At 39.6% G+C, this 23,510-nt stretch overlaps 1 pseudogene across 1 annotated transcript; it reads right to left on the bottom strand.

The window, feature by feature from the left end:
* Positions 1-1,709: 1,709 nt before the first annotated feature.
* Positions 1,710-12,440, bottom strand: LOC309969625 (ATP synthase F(0) complex subunit C3, mitochondrial-like; annotated as a pseudogene). The gene is made up of 2 exons: positions 12,318-12,440; positions 1,710-2,118 (listed from the first exon to the last, which is right to left on the bottom strand). The product of its transcript is annotated as an ATP synthase F(0) complex subunit C3, mitochondrial-like (transcript).
* Between the last annotated feature and the right edge of the window lie 11,070 nt (positions 12,441-23,510).

Here is a 23,510-nt window from a genome sequence, read left to right as displayed (position 1 = left end):
TGGTAAATAAGAAGATTACTATAACAAACTCTATAAATATACACTTGCTGTCCTTTCTTCTCTCAGCTTCCCTAAAAGACATAAAATTATATAAAATAATACTTATAACAATATATTTTGGGGTTTGTAACATATATAAAGTAATGTTATTTTAAAAGCACCAAAAAGGGGAAGAGGCACTAGAGCTACACAAGAGTAATGCTTTTAAATAACACTACAAATAAGTCAGTATAAATCTGAATGGATTCTGAAAAGTTAAAATGTACATGGTAAACCCTAGAGCAACAACTAAGAAAATAATTCAAAAATATCTATATAATGAAAAAATTATTAAAAGAATTAAGATATTACAGTAGGAAAACATTCACATAATACAAAAGAAAGCAATAAAGGAGGGAAATAGTTATGAGACTAACAGAAAATTAAAAGTAAAACAGCAGACATAAATCCAATCACATAAATAATAACATTGTATGTGAATGGATTAAAGAATCCAATCAAAAGGCAGAGATCATCAAAATAGATAAAAATATATCTCCAAATATATTTTGTCTATGGGACACACACTTTAGACTCAAAGATACAAATAGGTTGAAAGTAAAACAATGGAAAAACATATATCAAGCAAATAACAATAATAAAAAGCTGAAGTGGCTATATATATATATATATTTGTGTGTGTGTGTGTGTGTGTGTGTGTGTGTTTGTGTGTGTGTGGTACGTGGGCCTCTCACTGTTGTGGCCTCTCCCGTTGTGGAGCACAGGCTCTGGACGCGCAGGCTCAGCAACCATGGCTCACGGGCCCAGCCGCTCCGCGGCATGTGGGATCTTCCCGGACCGGGGCACGAACCCGTGTCCCCTGCATCAGTAGGCGGACTCTCAACCACTGCGCCACCAGGGAAGCCCATGAGGTGGCTATATTAATATTAGATAAAATAGACTTTCTACCAATTCAGTGTTGATTATATTAAAAAACTCTGCTTGTTTACAGCTCCACCCTCCTTATGTTGCTGCTGTCACCAACTATATACAATGTGTGCCCATTAATACAGATTTATTGTTATTGCTTTACACCATATATTTGATTTTTAAATTATATAGGAAGAAAGGTTACAAACCAAACTTGCAATAATGTTGACTTTTACATTCACCTATGTAGGTACTTCTACTATTTTTCTTTATTTCTTCATATAGCGTTAAGTTACTGTCTAGTGCTCTCTCATTTCACCCTGAAGGACTTCCATTAGTATTTCTTATGGGGCAGGTCTACTAATAACTAATTCCCTCGGTTTTTGTTTATCTGGGAATATCTTCATTTCTCCTTCATTTGTTTTTTTTTTTAACCTTCAATAAAATAACTTTGGAAATAACATACATTTCCATGACACCAACACTATAGTTCTCAGAGTCACAGTAAGATACACAGAATTCCATCTGTAATTAATACAAATGACAACATTTTTTTTTTTTTTTTTTTTTTTTTTTGCGGTACGCAGGCCTCTCACTGTTGTGGCCTCTCCTGTTGTGGAGCACAGGCTCCGGACGCGCAGGCTCAGCGGCCATGGCTCACGGGCCTAGATGCTCCGCAGCATGTGGGATGTTCCCCGACCGGGGCACGAACCTGTGTCCCCTGCATTGGCAGGCGGACTCTCAACCACTGCACCACCAGGGAAGCCCACAAATGACAACATTTTAAGCAGTAGTTTTTGTTACAAGGCAAACAAAATCAAGAAAGCAACCGCCAAACAAAAGAGAACCAATGCTTCAGAGAAGGCATATCCAAGAATAGCATATGAGAACAGTTATTGTTTCATGAAGGGTTTCCGACATAACCAATGATAAGGTCACCAAGGACTGTTCCAATACCAGCACCAGACCAGTATTCCTACTGTTGCAGCACCTGCATCGATAAATTTGGCTGCAGTATCAATGTCTCTGCTGATTGCACCGGTCGGAAACTCCCACTGGATTAGTTGAGACACCATTCTGGGCCCCATTAAATACTGTAGAGCTCTCTCCAGTCAAAGAGAATATCGATGATGCAGAAATTCCTCTGGATGCAATCCTGGATCCAGCTTGGATCAGAGTTGGGGTGCAGACAAGCTTTGCATAGGTGAACTATATCTTTGGGGTGACATAGTTGGAGGACTTGGGTGACAGGTGACATGGGCTCCTCTCCCACTTTCCCTCTTCCTGGGGGTGGCAGCAGTGGCAGTTGAAGGAGTGAGGCTCTCTTTCATTTTTCAAGGATAGTTTTACCAGATATAGAATTCTTAGTTGAGAATTTTTTCTTTTAGCAGTTTAAGTCATCCCATTGCCTGCTAGCCAACATGGTTTCTGAAGAGAAACTGGTTGCCAGTGTTGCCGAGGCTTCCCTGTACAAGATAGGTCCCTTCTCTCGTTCTGCTTTCAAGATTCTCCCTTTGTCTTTTCTAACAATTTGGCTATATTGTGTCTTCATGTGTATCTCTTTGAATTTATCCTGTTTGGAGGTCATTAAACTTTTTGGATATGTAATTTCATGTCTTTCACCAGATCTGGGAAGTCTTTGTATATTATTTCTTCAAAACGTCTTTCTGCCCTATTTTCTCTCTCCTCTCTGTCTAGGAATCCTATAATACATTGGTACATGTGATGATGTCCCACACACTTCTTAGGCTTTGTTCTTTTTTAAAATTTTTATTTTTTCTTTCCTGCCCCTCAGACTGGAAAATCTCAATTAACTATTTTAAAGTGTGTTGATCAAATTAGCTATTGGGCACTTTGTTTTAATTTCCTCCTTAATCACCCATTAGTGAGGGTGGGACACCCATTCTAGGATTAAGGGCATGCCTGAACACATGACAACCAAAACAGGACAAATGAGATTGAGAGCAGTTTGTTACACATATACTTACAGCCTGGGGGAGAAGGACATCACACACCACACAGGACCCCATGGGAGTTGTACTCAAGAACTCCCATGTGGGAGGTAGGCTTTGCAATTTCAAGAAGGTGGGTTGATACCTGGTTCCTGCAGTAAGTTGTGATTGTCTTGTTTGAATACTTTCACAGACTTGCAATAAAAGGAAATCTATTACTCAGGGATAAGCAGGAACTGTGCCTGGTCCCTATAATAAGAAAGGTTGTTTGGCTATGGGTATGGAGTTTCTTTTTGGAGTGATGAAAATGTTTCTAATATTGATTGTGGTTATGGCTGTATAGCTCTATGAATATACTGAAAAACAATGAATACTTTCAATGGATGAATTTTATGGTATATTAATTATACCTCAATAAAGCTTTTATATTAAAGGTTCCTTTCATAACTAATGAGAGTTTATCTTAAGGCTACACAGAAAAGAAAAAAAAGTATAAGTTTTCAGCTCAGCTACTGGAAGGCCAGTTTTCAAGGAACAATGGGCTATGAGCTTTTCATCATTCATGATCCGACAGCAGCTCTGCTGACTTCTCTTTTCATTCCCTCTGAAACAGGCAGTTGTTGTCCCCTACTTTAATAAGTCTACCACACAGGTGACTCAGTATTTCTAGATTTCTCCTTCACTTCTAATCTTGGCTTTTGCCTCTCTTCTTCTTCTTTTTTTTTTTTTTTTTTCGGTACGCAGGCCTCACTGTTGTGGCCTCTCCCGTTGCGGAGCACAGGCTTCGGACGCGCAGGCTCAGCGGCCATGGCTCACGGGCCCAGCCGCTCCGCGGCATGTGGGATCTTCCCGGACCGGGGCACGAACCCGTGTCCCCTGCATCGGTAGGCGGACTCTCAACCACTGTGCCACCAGGGAAGCCTGCCTCTCTTCTTTTTGAGAGTCTCAGATTCAATTTTTTTGGATATTCTTGTCCCCTTTTCTGCAGAGTTCTCATGCTAGTCCACTCATAAGTCACTGGTCTGGCTAATGTAATATACCTTTTAGCTAAGGCAATTACCCCTGATTTAATTAGCTGTGGCAAGGGCAGTAGGTAATATGATACATTGCTGGTGGGAATGCAAAATGATACAGCCACTCTAGGAAATGGTTTACTCCTTTCTTGTAATGCTAAATGCATTTACTCTATAACCCAGTAATCCCACTCCTGAGTATCTACCCTAGAGAAATAAAATCTTATGTTCACACAAAAACTGTACACAAATGTCCATAGCAGACTTATTTATAATGGTCCCAAACTGCAAACAACCCAAATGTCCTTCAAAGGGTGAATGGATAAAGAAATAGTGGTACATCTATACAGTTAACACTACTCAGCAATAAAAAGGAACAAATTACTGATACATGCAACAACTTGAAAGAATCTCAAAACATTATGCTGGGTGAAAGAATTCAGCCTTAAGAGGTTACACACTATACAATTTCATTTATTTGACAACCTCAAAATTACAAAACTATAGTTATGGAGAGTAGATCAGTAGTTGTCAGAAGTTATGGGTCGAGGGAAAGTATGACTACAAAGGGTTAGCACAAGGGAGATTTTTGGAATGATGAAACCGTTCTTTATTCTGATTATGGTGGTAGTTACATAAATCTACACGTGTTAAAATGCAAAAAAAAAAAAAAAACAAAAAGAGTACACCAAAAGAAAAAAATCAATTTTTCTATATAGTAAATAAAAAAACCTAAAAACTAATGGGCTTAGAATATTGTTATGGACTGAATGTTTATGCCTTCCTCCCACCAAAATTTCATAAATTTAAATCCTAATCCCAAATGTGATGGTATCAGGAGGTGGGGCTTTTGAGAGGTAATTAGGTCATGAGCGTGGAGCCCTCATGAATGGGATTAGTGCCCGTAGAAAAGAGACCCCAGAGAGCTCTATAGCTCTTTTTCTGCCATGTGAAGATACAACAAGAAGATACAACCTAGAAGATGGTTCTCACTAGACCCGACTATGCTGGCACCCTGATCTTGGACTTCCAGACTCCAGAACTGTGAGAAATAAATTTTTGTTGTTTATAAGCCACTCATTCTATGATATTCTGCCAAAGCCCAAACTAAGACAGGTATTAACAAGCAAGATATAGAAGAAATGCAAATAGCCAACAAAGAAAAGATGTTCAGGTGTATTAAAAGTCAAAGGAATGCAAATTAAAACAGCAACAAGGTATTGTACATTTTTCAGACTGGCAAAAATGAGAAAGATTGATAGTGTCTATAGTGGGGATGAGCATGTGGGGAACTAAGCAGCCTCACATGCTGGTGAATATGTGAACTGGTAGAGCCGTTTTTAGAGGGCATTCTGATGGCATCTTTAAAAATATGCGGGCTTCCCTGGTGGCGCAGTGGTTGAGAATCTGCCTGCCAATGCAGGGACACAGGTTCGAGCCCTGGTCTGGGAAGATCCCACATGCCACGGAGCAACTGGGCCCGTGAGCCACAACTACTGAGCCTGCGCGTCTGGAGCCTGTGCTCTGCAACAAGAGAGGCCGCGACAGTGAGAGGCCCGCGCACCGCGACGAAGAGTGGCCCCCGCTCGCTGCAAGTAGAGAAAGCCCTCGCATAGAAACGAAGACCTACACAGCCAAAAATAAATTAATAAATAAATGAATTTTTAAAAATATGCATACAGCCTTTAAACCAGGGAGTATAATTCATTTAAGCAATTCCAGTACTTACCATGGTACTTACCTGGTATATAAGGAAACTATTCTTTATTCTGATTATGGTGGTAGTTACATAAATCTACATGTGTTAAAATGCAAAAAAAAAAAAAAAAAAAAAAAGAGTACACCTTATATACCAGTACCTGGTATATAAGGAAACATTAAGCATGTGAAAATAGAGATTATCAGGTAAGATTTCCTGGAAAAGATGAAAGTTTGAGCTGAACCTTCAATGATGGCTAGGGTTTGAATCAGTGAAGAGAAAAAGAAGGATATTCTAGGAGAAAGAAAAGATGAGTCACAGTGGCTCAAAGAGGCAGGATAAATATGGTAAATTGGCATCAGCCAGGCTTCAGTGAAAAAGAAAAGTAGGAAGTTAGAGAGTACGAAATGGAAATTTCCTCACACGTGAGGTCCACCTCCTACTTTAGGACCCAAATAGATTCCACCTCCCCTAAGAAATCCCCCCATACCCAGAATTAATTGCTAGCTCCATTGCACTTCCATAAGCCCCTGAGGAAAACCTCTTTATCACTGGATCTCAAACTTTATCCTGTATCAGAATCACCTGGTGTGTTTATTAAACACAGATTGCTGAGTTTCTGATTCAGTAGGTCTGGGGACCACAATTTGAGAGCCAATGCTCTAGCCAAATTGACCTCCTTCGAATTGCTAAAATACCATTATAGTGAGCAGCTGTTATTTTTGCCTTCCCAGCATTCATCCTGCCTTCTTCCAGTAACCAAACCTTTTTCCAGAAGGGAACCACTTCTAAATAGTTTAGGTGTGGCTGATCTGCCTCCCCTGACCATAGTAGACACGTGACCAGTCAGAATATTCCATTCCCATGGTCACAGTAGTTGATTCAGGAATGAGGACATAGCCAATCAGAACCTTCTCTGGGATTTTTCTGCCAGGCTTATCAGAGAAGATGCTCTCTTTCTGCCAAGGTTGCTAAGCTGATAACATGTGAGTCTTGAGCTTCTGATGGCTCTCATGACTACCAAATGGAGAAAACCTATTAGAGAGAAAAGGAGGACGTAGATGACATCACTTGAGCCTTTATATCCAGGCATGCCCAAATCCAGTCTATTCCACAGCCCTGTCAGTTCCATGTGTAAATAAATTCCCATTTTCTTTAAGCCAGTTTGAGTTGGGTATTTGTCACTTGCAAACCAGAGTCCTAACTAATATATAAATTGATATGGAAAAGGGGAGGGGTGGCAATGATAGGCCTTACAGTATGGAATGCCATGAAGATTCTTCTATTCCTGGCTGGGAAGTAACAAGTCTTATTCTGTGGTTACAAAGGAGCTCGTTAAAACTGCTGTAACTTGGAACACTGACTTTGTGCCTATCACACCTAAAGCTTTAGAGGATTTTTGAAAATTTTAGATGTGAACACGTGACTTAGGTTGTTCCAATCAGACTAAGGGAAAAGATTTCTTTCATTTTAGTTGAAAGACCCTCCCTGCCTCTATTCCAAGAAATCACCAAGGAAGTCTCTGGTGCTCCCCACAGTTACTGGCAGCTTCCCTGCCACCACAAGAAGCCAGTCTTAGGATGAAGCCTCTACTGTAGGATGAAGCCTCTACTGATAATAGCAGATGAAGAGAGGAATAAACCTGGGTCTATAATGACATAAATGAGCCATTGCTGATGTTTAGCAGTTTGAAGCCCACCCTACTGCTGAGAACTTTCGGTTACATAAGACAATAAATTTGTTTGAATTGTTTTTTTCTGTATCTCAAAGTCAAAAACTATTCTAAGTCATATAATTGGCAACTTCTAGCATATAATTCTTGCAGGAAAGAACAAGCTTCAGTCAAACTGGTCCATCTGAAAGAAAATAGGAAATACGATAGATAGCCCTGCAAAGAGGTACCTTAATTGCCTAGACAGAAATCCCAAAATGGTGTGAGTCAGATATAATAACCTTACTAGGGTGCAAAAGCCAAAACTTCTACTGCATGCTAAAGTAAAGAAGGAGACAAAATGGGAGATCTGACCAGGTTCCAGGAAGAGCCAAAGAACCAGGACAGCTGAAGGGCCAAGGTCCTTCCTGCCTCCTCCAGCCCACCCCAAAGGGCTCTAGGTGGGACGAAGGTAAATACCACATAGGTGAGCCAGTCTCTGGGATGCAGACTGGGGACAAGTGGAAGATAAGCTGTGCCTCCCCACCTCAAAGCTGCCTGAAGACAGAGGCCAAGACCGAAACAGTCAAATTGATTGAAGGAACTTAACGGAGAAAGTGGCCTATTCCTAAGGAACAGAAATGAGCTTTCCCATTCAGTATCGATGGGGATGCAGTCTTTTTAGAAGGCCATTTAGCTTAACAAAAACCTTTTTAAAAAAAATATTGTGGGGCTTCCCTGGTGGCACAGTGTTTGAGAGCCCGCCTGCCGATGCAGGGGACACGGGTTCGTGCCCCAGTCCGGGAAGATCCCACATGCCGCGGAGTGGTTGGGCCCGTGAGCCATGGCCGCTGAGCCTGCGCATTCGGAGCCTGTGCTCCGCAACGGGAGAGGCCACAAGAGTGAGAGGCCCGCGTAACGCAAATAAATAAATAAATAAATAAATAAATAAATAAATAAATAAATAAATATTGTGGCCACGCCTCGTGTCTTGAGGGATTTTAGTTCCCCAACCAGGAATGGAACCCGGGCCCCCAAAGTAAAAGCACTGAGTTCTAACCACTGGACCACCAGGGAATTTCCAAAAAAAAAACCTTTTTAAAAACTGTATCCACCCCTTGGACCTAGAGTCTATCATACAGAGTGAAGTAAGTCAGAAAGAGAAAAACAAATACCATATGCTAACACATATATATGGAATCTAAAAAAAAAAAAAAAGGTTCTGAAGAACCTAGGGGCAGGACAGGAATAAAGACGCAGACGTAGAGAATGGACTTGAGGACACGGGGAGGGGGAAGGGTAGGCTGGGACGAAGTGAGAGAGTAGCATGGACATATATACACTACCAAATGTAAAACAGATAGCTAGTGGGAAGCAGCCGCATAGCACAGGGAGATCAGCTCGGTGCTTTGTGACCACCTAGAGGGGTGGGATAGGGAGGGTGGGAGGGAGACGCAAGAGAGAGGAGATATGGGGATATATGTATATGTATATGTATATATGTATGTATGTATAACTGATTCGCTTTGTTATAAAGCAGAAACTAACACACCATTGCAAAGCAATTATACCCCAATAAAAATTTTTTTAAAATGTATCCACCCTGGATACAGCAATTTTATATATAGGAATTGATCCTAAAGAAATGAAGACTTATAAATAACAAATGCTGGAGAGGGTGTGGAGAAAAGGGAACCCTCCTACCCTGTTGGTGGGAATGTACATTGGTGTAGCCACTATGGAGAACAGTATGGAGGTTCCTTAAAAAACTGAAAATAGGGGATTTCCTGGTGGTGCAGTGGTTGGGAGTCCACCTGCCGATGCAGAGGACACGGGTTCGTGCCCCGGTCCGGGAGGATCCCACATGCCGCGGAGCGGCTGGGCTCGTGAGCCATGGCCGCTGAGCCTGCGCGTCCGGAGCCTGTGCTCCGCAACGGGAGAGGCCACAACAGTGAGAGGCCCGTGTACTGCAAAAAAAAAAAAAAAAAAAAAAAAACCCTGAAAATAGAGCTGCCATATGATCCAGCAATTCTAATCCTGTGCATATATCCAGAGAAAACCATAATTCGAAAAGATACATGCGCCCCAATATTCATTGCAGCACTATTTACAATAGCCAAGACATGGAAGCAACCTAAGTGTCCATCGACAGATGAATGGATAAAAAAGATGTCGTACATATGTACAATGCAATATGACTCAGTCATAAAAGAGAGTGAAATAATGCCATTTGCAGCAACATGGATGGACCTACAGATTGTCATACTGAGTGAAGTAAGTCAGACACAGAAAGACAAATATATGATATCGCTTATGTGTGGAATCTAAAATATGGTACAAATGAACTTATTTACAAAACAGAAATAGTCACAGATGGAGAAAACAAACTTATGGTTGCCAGGGTTATTATTATTTTCTTTTTAGTTTATTTATTTATTTATTTATTTATTTTGGCTGTGCCGTGTGGTCTGAGGGATCTTAATTCCCCACCAGGGATTGAACCCAGGCCCCCTGCAGTGGAAGCATAGAGTCCTAACCACTGGACAGCCAGGGAACACCCATATTTTTTATTTTATTTTTATTGGAGTATATTTGATTTACAATGTTGTGTTAGTTTCAGGGGTACAGCAAAGTGGATCAATTATACATATACATATATCCACTCTTTTTTAGATTCTTTTTCCATATAGGTCATTACAGAGAATTGAGTAGAGTTCCCTATGCTCTACAGTAGGTCCTTATAAGTTACCTATTTTATATACAGTAGTGTGTACAATATATGTCAATCCCAAGCTCCCAATTTACCAAGTAAGTCAGAAAGAGAAAGACAAATACCATATGATATCACTTATATGTGGAATCTAAAATATGACACAAATGAACTTATCTACGAAACAGAAACAGATTCACAGACATAGAACAGACCTGTGGTTGCCAAGGGGGAAGGGAGTCGGGGGAGGGTTGGATTGGGAGTTTGGGACTAGCAGATGCAAACTACTATATATAGAATGGGAAATACATTCAGTATCCTGTAATAAACCATAATGGAAAAGAATATGAAAAAGAATATATATATGTATATATATATATAACAGAATCACTTTGCTGTACACCAGAAACTAACACAACATTGTAAATCAACTATACGTCAATTAAAAAGAAATGAAGACTTAACTATACTATGAGAACATTCTCATAGTATTCAAAATGGCCAATCACTGGAAACAACTTAAATGTCCCCAAATTGCCGAAGTTATATCTTTAGTTTCACAAATACTTATTAATTTATTTATTCTATATGTCTTCTATATGCCAGGCATTGTGCTACGCACTGGGGATGCAACACATCAAGTTACGTGCAAACATCAGGAGTGTTCAGAAACTTTTATACCAATTTGACAGAGCAGTTTTATGTCTGTTAAATCTAATAAAATGTGAGGCTTGTACTTTGTATATCTTTGTTAATTATTTCATTTTTTCCAGTAACTTATTTTTATTGTATCTTACAAAAAATACCTGATTGGGTCCAGGAAACCAGCTGGTCTGGCCAAAGATCATAGCAGAGACTAAGACGCTGGCATTGAAAACAGTAAGACAAGAAAGACTTGAGATATTTAAGAGGAAAAATTGGTATGGTTTGGTAATACAGTAGATAGAGGGGAGAGGTGAAATATGCAGCAATGGTGATTCCTAAGTTTATGGTTTATTCAGTGGGACAGATGATCTTGCTATTCACTTAGACAGGGAACACTGGAAGACTGCCAGGTTTGGGGGAGAGGGGATTCATTAGTTCTGTCTAGCTTGGATACGCAGAGTTTGAGGTGTCTTTGACACAATTAGAAGTGCTAAATAGGCAGTTAGATATCTAGGCTGGGGCTCAGAAGAGGCTTAGGAGATGTAAATTTGGAAGTCACTGGCATGTATCTAATAATTGAAGCTGAAAACCATGGATGAGATTACCTGGGGAGATAATATTGAGTGAGAAGAGCAGATGGCCAAGGCCAAGGATTGAGAATAGGCAATAATGAATAACTATGAAGAAAAGGATGAGCATGCAGCAATAATTGAGGACAGACCGCATAACTGTTTTATATTCATATAATAGAATATTATTAACCTATTACATTTTTTAGATTTGTACGATTAGCTGAAAGAGTTTAAAGTATCTATAGTATGTTCCCATTTTTAAACAACAAAATATATATGCAATTATATATCCAAAAGTATATGTCATAAAAAGCCTGGTGTTAACAGTGGAAGAGATTGAGAGAGTTTTTTTCCTGCTTATTTTTATTTCTACTTTTTTTTTTAACAATGACAACAGTTTTTCCCTCGTGCCAAAGCAAACACTGCAAAACTTATGTGTCCATCAAGATACAGTTCTCAGATTTAAAATTTTACCTGAAACACAGAATAAGAGCCCTCAAGTTTTAACTAAAGATTGCCGAAGTCACACTTTGAAAATACAATCTCTCAGGCAGGCTAAATTTCTATTTTTTTCTGGCTTGACACCTATCACAACTACATACTAGCACCAAGGGAAAAAAAACAATTTACAAAAAAATTCACAAAATCAGAAAGTGTGGAAAACGTTATTAAAGAGTAAATTATCAAGGAAAATATTTGTAAAGCATATTTCGAACAAAGGACTAGTTTCCCAACACAGCACCTATAAATCAAAAAGGAAAAAATAACTCATTGCTATTGTTATCAGATTAGCATAGATCAAAAAGGATGACTTACGTTGGTTAGAGTGTGGGTGATCAGCACCCCCATATATATATATTTTTTCTTCAGCTAAGATAGCAAGAGAGAGAATTTATTGTACACATGTTACATTCAGTCACAACTGAGAACAGAACTAGTCCAGAATGTCCCGGGCCCAGGGCAGAGGACCAAAAGAGGCTGTTTTGATAACAGCAAGGTGGGACTCTCAAAGGTGGTCAAGGCCATCAGAATGGCCATAGATGTCTCAGATCCATTGAGACAAGTTCTAGACAGTAGGCATGCAGTCCAACAATTTGTACCAGCGTCCCTGGCCTCTGGCTTCCCTTGTTTCTGCTCCTGTGGCTTCCATGGGTGTAAGAGTTTACTCTGACATCCGCTTCATCTTTCTTTTGCGCTTCGGCATGCGCATTCGCATCTTCCTCCACTCCGGTCCTATGGTGCGGAGGTTTATCAGAAGATGGCGCTGAGGCCGAGAGCAGCACCCCCATATATTTCTATTTGGAGTGTAAACTGTTGTGATCTCTATGGAGGACAATTTGGCGATATCTATCAAAATTACAAAAGCACATGCTCTTTGAAACAACAATTCCTAGGAATTCTACTACTAGGAATTTATCCTGGAGATGTACTCATCATTGTACAAACATATAAGATTATTCACTGAGCAATAGTTGTAACTGCAAAAAAACTGAGAACATCCTAAATATCCACCAGTAAGGAATTAGTTTAAAAACTACGGTACATTCAACAAATAAAAATACTGTGAAATTGTAGAAATGACCAAGGAATCTGTAGAATAATCACTGAGCTATATTTAGTGACAAGCAAAAAATAAGAGGCAGAACAGTGTGTGCAGTGGGTGGCTGGAGTATAGCCTTTTATACCTTTTAAATTTGAACCATTTAAATACATTGCCTATTCAAAATAATTTTTTAAAAGAATGTAATTTTTAAAAGTTCTCTCAGATTTAAAGCTAACACACACACACGCGCGCGCGCACACACACACACACACACACACACACAGAAATTAAATAAATAAATACAGTAGTAATGCCAGAAAAAAGATAAAGATGCCCATTGCACTAGTTTCCTGGGCTGTAAGAATAAATCACAAAATGGGTGGCTTAAAACACAGAAATGTATTCTCACACTTCAGGAGACCAGAAATAGAAAAGCAAGGTATTGGCAGGGTTGGTTACTCCTGAAAGCTCTGAGGGAGAAACAGGGACATGACCCTCTTCCCTAACTTCCTGTGGTCGCTGACAATCCTTGACCTGTAAATACATCACTACCTCTGTCTTCATCTTCACATCAACTTCTTTTCTTTGTGGCTGTGTGTGTCCTTTCTGCCCTTATCAGAATGCTTTCATTGGAATTTGGGTCCACTCTAATCCCAGTTATCTCATCTGGATCCTTGGTTACAGCCTCAAAGACTCAATCTCCAAATGAATTCACATTCTAAGCTTCCAGGCAGACATGAATTTTGAGGAATGCCATTCAATCACTATACCCATTTTCCCTGCTTTTTTTTAGCATTACATTGCAGGTCCTAGCTAATGAGGTAAGACAAGAAAAAAAAAAAAAACAGTATAAATCGTAGCAATTTTTTTTTTTTTTGGATCTCTCTCCTGAGGCAAAGAAAACAAAAACAAAAATAAACAAATGGGACCTATTTAAACTTAAAAGCTTTTGCACAGCAAAAGAACCACTGACAAAATGAAAAGACAACTTATTGAATGGGAGAAGATATTTGCAAATGATATGACTGATAAAGGGCTAATATCCAAAATATATAAGCAGCTCATACAACTCAATATTAAAAAAAACCCAAAACAACCAAACAACTTGATTTAAAAATGGGCAGAAGAGGGCTTCCCTGGTGGCGCAGTGGTTGGGAGTCCACCTGCCGATGCAGGGGACGTGGGTTCATGCCCCGGTCCGGGAAGATCCCACATGCCGCGGAGCGGCTGGGCCCTTGAGCCATGGCCGCTGAGCCTGCGCGTCCGGAGCCTGTGCTCCGCAACGGGAGAGGCCACAACAGTGACAGGCCCGCGTACCGCAAAAAAAAAAAAAAAAAAAAAAAAGGGCAGAAGAACTGAATAGACATTTTTCCAAAGAACACAAACAGACGACCAACACGTGCATGAAAAGATGCTCAACATCACTAATCATCAGAAAACGCAAATCCACAATGAGATAGCACCTCATACCTGTCAGAAAGGCTATCATCAAAAAGACCACAATAACAAACGTTAGTGAGGATTTGGAGAAAAGGGAACCACTGTATACTGTTGGTGGGAATGTAAATTGGTGCAGCAACTGTGGGAAACAGTATGGAGGTTCTTCAAAAAACTAAAAATAGAACTACCATATGATCCAACAATTCCACTCCAGGGTATGTATCTGAAGAAAACAAAGACATTAATTTGAAAAGATACATGTACCCCAATGTTCACAGCAGCATTATTTTTTTTAACATCTTTATTGGAGTATAACTGCTTTAAAATGGTGTGTTAGTATAACAAAGTGACTCAGCTATACATATACATATATCCCCATATCTCCTCCCTCTTGTGTCTTCCTCCCACCCTCCCTATCCCACTCCTCTAGGTGGTCACAAAGCACCGAGCTGATCTCCCTGTGCTATGCGACTGCTTCTCACTAGCTATCTATTTTACATTTGGTAGTGTATATATGTCCACGCCACTCTCTCACTTCATCCCAGCTTACACTTCTCCCTCCCTGTGTCCTCAAGTCCATTCTCTACATCTGCGTCTTTATTCCTGTCCCACAGCGCATTATTAGCAATAGCCAAGACAAGGAAGCAACCTAAGTGTCCATCCATAGATGAATGGATAAAGAAGATATATATGTACACAATGGTATGCTACACAGCCATAAAAAAGAATGAAATTTTGCCATTTGCAACAACATGGATGGACCTGGAAGGTATGTTTAGTAAAATGAGTCAGAGAAAGACAAATACTGGATGTTTTCACTTATATGTGGAATCTAAAGAAGAAAACAAATGAATTTAACAAAAAAGAAACAGATTCACAGATATAGAAAACAAACTAGTGGTTACCAGAGGGGAGAGGGAAGGGGAAGAAGCAAGATAGGGGTATGGGATTAAGAGGTACAAACTACTCTGTATAAAATAAGGGGACTTCCCTGGTGGCACAGTGGTTAAGAATCTAGGTTTGAGCCCTGCTCCGGGAAGATCCCACATAACGCGGAGCAACTAAGCCCGTGTGCCACAACTACTGAGCCTGCGCTCTAGAGCCCGTGAGCCACAACTAGTGAGCCCGCGTGCCACAACTACTGAAGCCCGCGCGCCTAGAGCCCGTGCTCTGCAACAAGAGAAGCCACCGCGATGAGAAGCCTGCTTACTGCAACGAAGAGTAGCCTCCGCTCACTGCAACCAGAGAAAGCCCGCACACAGTAACAAAGACCCAACGCAGCCAAAAATAAGTTTAAAAAAAAGTAAAATAAAATAAATAAGCTACAAGGATATATTGTACAGCATAGGGAATATAGCCAATATTTTATAACAACTATAAGTGGAGTATAATCTATAAAAATTTTAAATCACTATGTATTTCAATTTTTAAAAACCCTAAAAAAATATTATCCTGAAATGGTTAAATAAGTAAGCATAGTATCCTTTAAAAAAAAAAAACCTTCTGGATTATTGAAAATGTCTTTCCTCTATACAGATAGCAAATATCTATAAAATAAAAATCTATTCTGCTTTAATCTGTCTTTTTATTTTCTTGTTTCACTTTCTGGAATATAACAACCCTAAACCCTTTAATAAAAGCCTTCCATATAAATGAACAAAATTCATGCCATCGTCTCTTCAGTGACTTATCTAAGGGTGGAAAATAGGAAAACATGACTGACAGAAAAAAAAAAAAAGCTATTAAATGCCACCTACACCAAAAGCAACTATTTGATTTAAAAGTTTGGTTTTTGGTGTGTTTTTGTTTTTGCTGCACCACGTGGCTTGCAGGATCTTAGTTCCCCGATCAGGGATCCAACCGATGCCTCCTGAAGTGGAAGTGTAGAGTGCTAACCACTGGACCACCAGGGAATTCCCTAAAAGTTTTTTTGTTTTTTGTTTTTAATGAGAAAATCCTCAAACAGTTAACTCCTCTGCTTAATAAATTAAAACAATGTAACTTTGTAAATGAGTAGAAAAATTTGAAACCTTAATTCCATAAAGATTTAACATTTTTCTATGCCAGGCATTGTTTTAAGTGCTTTTACACATATCAATTCATTTAATCCTGAGACTAAGCCAATGAAGTGGGCACTATTATTATCCCTATTTTACAGACAAAGGAACCAAGGCACAGAGTTAAGCAATTTGCTGAATGTCACACAGTTAATAACTGGTGGTCTCTAATTGAACTCAAGCAGTAGGGCTCCATAACCCATGCCCTTCACCACTTTGTTATATTGTTTTCCTCTGGTAACGTCTTGGTGGAAGCAGAGAAAGGGTCAGAGGTCAGAAAAGAGAGAAAAAGAGGGCAGAAAGCTAAGGAGGCAATACTGACACCTGTTAAAGTCTGAGAAACAAATCTCTAACTCATTTAACAATATTGCTTTTTTTTTTCTCAGCTTTGTTGAGGTAACTTGACAAATAAAATTGTGTAAGACTTTTAAAGTGTACATCATGATGATTTGACATAGATATAATTGTGAGGCTTCCTCCCACCTAGTTAATTAACAGCGTTCATCACCATATAACATCCATCATCATATATGTGTGTGTATATATACATATATATTGATATATTTAAATTAACACAACAAAGTTTATTTTTTGCTTGTGCTACCTGTCCAATGCAGTTTGGTAGAGGGTTCTGTTCCAAGTAGTCACACAGTGTCCATGTCCATGGAACCAAGAAATGGCTCCATCTTCCTGTGACACTGCCATCTCAACATGTGGCTTTACATATATATTTTTTACTAAGATCCTTATGTATATATATTTTTATATATATTATATATTATACTCTATATACTGATGGATATATTAATTAACTCTATATATTGTATATATCTATATAAATGATATATATACTAGAGTCACACACATATATATTATGAGAATATTTGTTTCACTCTTGGTAAATTTCAATTATACAATACAGTGTTATCAACTATAGTTACGTTTTATATTAGATCCTTAGAACTTATTCCTCTTATAGCTAAAAGTTTGTACCCTTTTACCAGCCTCTCCCTATTTCCCTCACCCCCCAGTCCCTGGAAACTACTTTTCTACTCTCTGTTTCTATGAGTTTGAGGTGTTTTTTTAGATTCATATATAAGTGATACCACAATATTGTTCTTTAACATGTATGAAATCCTTCGCCTAAACAATAAGCAAGCATTGCAAAAATTTACCACAGCAAGTATTTTGATCATTTCATAAGTTTTAAAATACAGACATTCTTTTTTTAAAATTTAATTTTATTTAGTTTTTTATACAGCAGGTTCTTATTCGTCATCAGTTTTATACACATCAGTGTATACATGTCAATCCCAATCGCCCAATTCATCACACCACCTAAAATATAGACATTCTTAAACTCTTTTTCTTGTTTTCATCAAGGAACATCTGATCTGATAATCGCCTCTCCCAAATCTAGCTTAAAAAAAAAAAAGAAAAGTGGCATGTTAGAGTTCTTTTGTTGCCATCTTGTGGTCTTTTATAGTATCACTACTGAAAACTTTAAACCTTTGGGCTGGGCTCTGATCACCTTTCCACCGGCTCCTGAATTTATCTACATCATTTTAAAAGTGTAGAAACCAAAACTGGGCATAATCCAGTCTATCACTGAAGTACTAGATGAAGGATTGCCATGCCCAAAACCATAAAAGGAAGTCCCACCAAGCCCCTTCTGAGGGGAAGTCTGTGTGACTTTTCACAGTTATAAGAGTCTCAAGACAGTTCTTTATGCAGAATTCATTCGGGGTTTCCTTAGTTTACACGAGTAACACATTGTATCAAATTAGAAATCTCAAATTAGTCTCCCCCTCAAGGGTATTTCCCCTTCCCTTCCTCTGGGAGGGAGGAGGGACCGGCTGGCACTGGGGAGACAAGGCAAGTGCAGGTCTCAGGGGAACACTTCTGAGTGAGGGTCGGGAGGGAAGACTGATGAGTCCCTTAGGCACAAGTCCATTTCCTGGCAGCTCCCTGGTGTTGGCAACTGAGAGCCCAACTTAAGCCCCAGAGAGAACTTGAATGAACCCACCTTACCTGCTTTTCTGCCTTGCTTATGGTCGAAATAATCTTTGAAAATTGCTTATTCAAATACAGCACTCACAGTTTTGTGCAACCAATGCTAAAGACCAGGTGGTCAGTTCCTCTAATTCTTCTTCACTCAGCTTTCTTTCTCTATGACCTTATATTTTTTCTTCTTTTGTTCTTCTAGTGTTCTCAACCTGAGACAGTATGCTCCTAACCCCTGCCCTACCCACTAATGTTTGAAGATCTGTAAGGGTGGTTCTTTGACGCAATAACTCAGGAACTACTGGCACTTAATGGTTGAGGGTCAGATGTACTAAAAATTCTGCAATGAAAGAATGTATATATATATGTATAACTGAATCACTTTGCTGAACAGCAGAAATTAACACAACATTGTAAATCAACTATACTTCCATTAAAAAAAATAAATAAAAATCCTGCAATGGGCGAGACACTCTCTTAAAATTAATAATCCAGCACGATAGTTAAGGAAACCACTACCGTTCATTTGTCTGGCCTCTCAAATCATGCATAACTCTTCTTTATAAATGGTTAGTAAAACCCTTAAAATTATTCACACACTATTTCCAGGGACTGTGATAGAGTGGACTATATATTCAAAAAGTGGGAAAAAGGCAATGGCAGTCCCCTTGGCCCTCTCTAATAATATATTATTTTTCTTTCACCTCCATGAATTGGTTGATTTTGAGTAACTTAAATGAATTTTGATGAAATTCCACTATATCAACCCATTTTTAAACACTGTTCTGCACCTTCTTTTTGACTTAATTCTTTTTTTTTTTTTTTTTGTGGTACACGGGCCTCTCACTGTTGTGGCCTCTCCCGTTGCGGAGCACAGGCTCCGGACGCACAGGCTCAGCGGCCATGGCCCATGGGCCCAGCCGCTCTGCAGCACGTGGGATCCTCCCGGACCGGGGCACGAACCCACGTCCCCTGCATCGGCAGGCAGACTCTCAACCACTGCGCCACCGGGGAAGCCCCTGACTTAATTCTTTGAAATTATTCTATGTTAATACAAAGGGCTCTACCTCATCCTTTTTAATGACTGCAGAATATTTCATTTTATGGAGGTATCCTAGAATATGCTTAACCAGTCTTTGTGGAAGGATTTTAAGCCAAAGAGCATAATCAGATGTCTATTTTGAAACGGTCATTATTCTGACTGATAAATGCCAGATATCATTCAGTGTGGAGAATGGTTTGAAGGTTTGCAATAGTTTATGTGACAATACCTGTGAGAGGATACTACCATCATATTCCTGGTGAGCAATGATTTCTTTTTGTTTTTGCTCTCTAATATTTCCCCAGCAAGGCTAAACCTTGGAAGGAAGGAAGGAAGGAAGGAAGGGAGGGAGGGAGGGAGGGAGGGAGGGAGGAAGGAAAGGAGGGAGGGGGGGCCCTTTGAGAAATGTGACATATATACACGAAAAAAAGACAAAACAGAAATGTATAACTTAATAATTCATGACAAAGTAAATACCCATATAACTGTTACCAAGGTCAAGAAATTAAACATTGCAAAGATGGTCCTTGCCCCTTCTCAATAATATCCCTTCCCTCCCCTTCAGAGGCCCACTATTATGGGCCTGGCAATTATGATAATCACTGCCTTGCTTTTCATTATAGTTTTGCCACCTAATCTTGCATTCCTAAACATTTTAGTTTCATTTCTTTATTTCTAAATTTTATATAATTATAATCATGCAGCATGTATTCTCTTGTATATAGCTTCTTTCACTCAATGTTATGTTTGTGAATTTCACCTACATGGTTACATTTTCATTGTTCATTTTTATTGCTGCCTAATATCTCATTATTTGAACATATTATAACTTAACTGTTCCACTGTTGGAGGGCATTTGGGTTTGTTAAAAACAAGACAACAGGCTCAAAATGGAGTTACTTACGCTAAGCCCCACATCACCAAACCAATACTTGATTATACTTTCAGTTTTTCCGGAAACAGAGTCTTAAACCGGTCAATCTGGAATTACCTGGTCAAGGCTAGTGAGGTAATCTGTCACAGAGACCCCCACCATCCCCTAAAGGAAAGCAACCTTGACACAGTCAATCCACTTTTTGCTAGAAGTTCCTTGTCCTGCTCTCTTCTGCCTATAAAAATCTTTCATTTTGTACAGCTGCTCGGAGCTCATTTCTATCTGCTGGATGGGATGCTGCCCGATTCATGAACCATCGAATAAAATCAATAAGGTTTTTAAAATTTACTCATTTGAATTTTGTTTTTGAACAGTTTGTTTGCAGTTTGGAACTATTCTAAATAATGATACTATGAACATCCTTTGAATGCTTCCTGGTGCACATGTGTATGCATATCTCTTGATTATACACTAGGAGACCAAATGTCCTGGGGGGGCCTAGAACTCTCACAGTTTTAGCACTGAAAGTCTTATGTCCAGGGAACATTTCCCTTCATCCCAGGCAAACTGGGATGGTTGATTACCCTAATATAAACCAAGGGAGTAAAAATTCTCGGTCAACTTTAGTAGATAATGCCAAATAGTTTTTCCAAAGTACTTTCTACCAATTTACACATGATGGGGTTCAGGACATGCCACCCCAAAATGTGGATCTTAAGTTGAAGGAGTTTGAGAAGACGGCTGAAGCAAGATCACTCTGACCACCCCCTCAGCCCCCACCCCTGCCCTTCTTCCCTGAAAGCAAGAGATAAATCTTTTTATATGAAAGGTATCCTCCCTGTACCAGGAGGAAGGGAGAAATCCCTGTCAACCAGAGTCAAGGAATATGGGGACCAGAAGGCTGCAGAAACCTTACTTCTTCACCATTTACTGTCCCTAGCCCAAACCTCTGCCTTGTCAATTCTTCACAAATGTACTGTTTCTTTGTCTAAATGTATAAAAGCTTCCTCTTGCTCTGGTCACTTCTTTGAGACTCATATCTTTGAGTAGCTAGCATATTGCAGAATTTCCTTCCTTTTTAAGGCTAAATAATATTTCACTGTATGTACATATCACATTTTGTTTATCCCTTCATCCATTGATGAACAATAGGGTTGCTTCCACATTTTAGCTATTGTGCATAATTCTGCTATGAACATGTGTTTACAAATATATCTTTGAGACCCTGCTTTTTAAAATTTATTTATTTTACTTTTGGCTGCGTGGGGTCTTTGTTGCTGCACGCAGGCTTTCTCTAGTTGCAGCGAACGGGGGCTACGCTCATTGTGGTGGCTTTTCTTGTTGCAGAGCACAGGCTCTAGGGCACGCGGGCTTCAGTAGTTGTGGCGCAGGGGCTCAGTAGTTGTGGCTCGTTGGCTCTAGAGTGCAGGCTCAGTAGTTGTGGCGCACCGGCTTAGTTGCTCCGCAGCATGTGGGATCTTCCTGGACCAGGGCTCAAACCCATGTCCCCTGCATTGGCAGGCAGATTCTTAACCACTGCACCGCCAGGGAAGTCCTTTGCCCAGTTTTGAATTGGGCCATTTTTGTTGTTGAGTTTTAGTTCTGTATAGTTTCTGGATATTAATACCTTATCAAATATATAATCTGTAAATATTTTCTTACATTCTGTGGGTTACATTTTTACTCTGCTGATAGTGTCTTTTGATGCACAGAATTCTTAAATTTTCATCAAGTCCATTTGTCTATTTTTTTCTTTTGTTACCTATGCTTTTGGTGTCATATTCAAGAAACCATCGCCAAATTCAATGTCGTGAAGATTTTGCCATATGTTTTCTTCTAAGAGTTTTATTGCTTTAGGTCTTACATTTAGATCCTTGATCCATTTTGAGGTTTTTTCTTTCTTTCTTTTTTTTTTTTTTTTTGCTGCATGTGGGCCTCTTACTGTTGTGGCCTCTCCCGTTGCAGAGCACAGGCTCCGGACGCACAGCGGCCATGGCTCACGGGACCAGCAGCTCCGCGACATGTGGGATCTTCCCAGACCGGGGCACGAACCCGTGTCCCCTGCATCGGCAGGCGGACTTGAGTTATTTTTTTATATGGTGTTTGGTAAAGGTCCAACTTCATTCTTTTGCAATGTGGATATCTAGTTTTCCTGACACCATTTGTTGAAAAAACTATCCTTTCTCCATTGAATGGTCGTGGCACCCTTAGCAAAAATCATTTGATCATATATGCAAGGGTTTATTTCTGAGTTCTCTATTCTATTCCATTGGTCTATATGTTTGGCTTTATGCCAATATCACACTTTTGATTACTGTAGCTTTGTACTAAATTTTGAAATCAGGAAGTCTGAATCCTCCAGTTTTGTTCTTCTTTTTCAAAATTATTTTGGCTATTTGGGGTTCCCTTGAGAGTCTGTATGAATTTTAGAATGGGTTTATCTATTTCTGCAAAAAAAAAGTCATTGGCATTTTGATATGAATTGCATTGAATGTGTAGATCATTTTGGGTAGTATTGACATTTTTAAAATAGTAAGTCTTCCAACCCATGAACATGGAATATGTACTCATTTATTTATATCTTCTTTAATTTCTTTCAGTCATGTTTTATAGTTTTCATTGTACAAGTCTTTTGCCTCCTTGGTTAAGTTAACTCCTAAGTATTTTATTCTTTTTGATGCTTTTGTAAATGGAATTGTTTTTGAAATTTCCTTTTCAGATTGTTTATTGTTTGTGTGTAGAAATGCAACTGATTTTTGTGTGTTGACTTTGGAACCTGCTACTTTGCTGAATTTGTCTACATACAATTTTTAAATTAAACTTTTTATAATTGTAGATGCATATGCAGTTGTAAGAAATAATACTGAGAGGTGCTTTGTATCCTTTATTTCATTTTCCCTAAGGTAACACCTTGTAGAACTATAGTACAATATCACAGCCAGGATACTGACATTGATAGAGCCTAGATACAGAGCACGTCCATCACGAGGATCCCTCTTATTGCCCTTTTATACCCACATCTACTTCCCTCTCACAGTCACCTTCTTCCATGTAAGGGACAATCACTAATTTGTTCACCATTTTTGTATTCAAGAATGTTATATAGGGGCCTCCCTGGTGGCGCAGTGGTTGGGAGTCCGCCTGCCAGTGCAGGGGACACAGGTTCGAGCCCTGGTCCAGGAGGATCCCACATGCTGCAGAGCAGCTGAGCCCATGCGCCACAACTGCTGAGCCTGCGCTCTAGAGCCTGCGAGCCACAACTACTGAGCCTGTGTGCCACAACTACTGAAGCCGGTGCGCCTAGAGCCCGTGCTCTGCAACAAGAGAATCCACTGCAATGAGAGGCCTGCACACCGCAGCGAGGAGTAGCCCCCGCTCACTGCAACTAGAGAAAGCCCG

The sequence above is a fragment of the Leucopleurus acutus genome (assembly GCF_964270905.1).
Source record: "Leucopleurus acutus genome assembly, chromosome: 12".
NCBI lineage: Eukaryota > Metazoa > Chordata > Mammalia > Artiodactyla > Delphinidae > Leucopleurus > Leucopleurus acutus.
The sequence above is the reverse complement of the archived record's forward strand: the minus strand, read 5'-3'. Positions and strand labels throughout refer to the sequence as shown.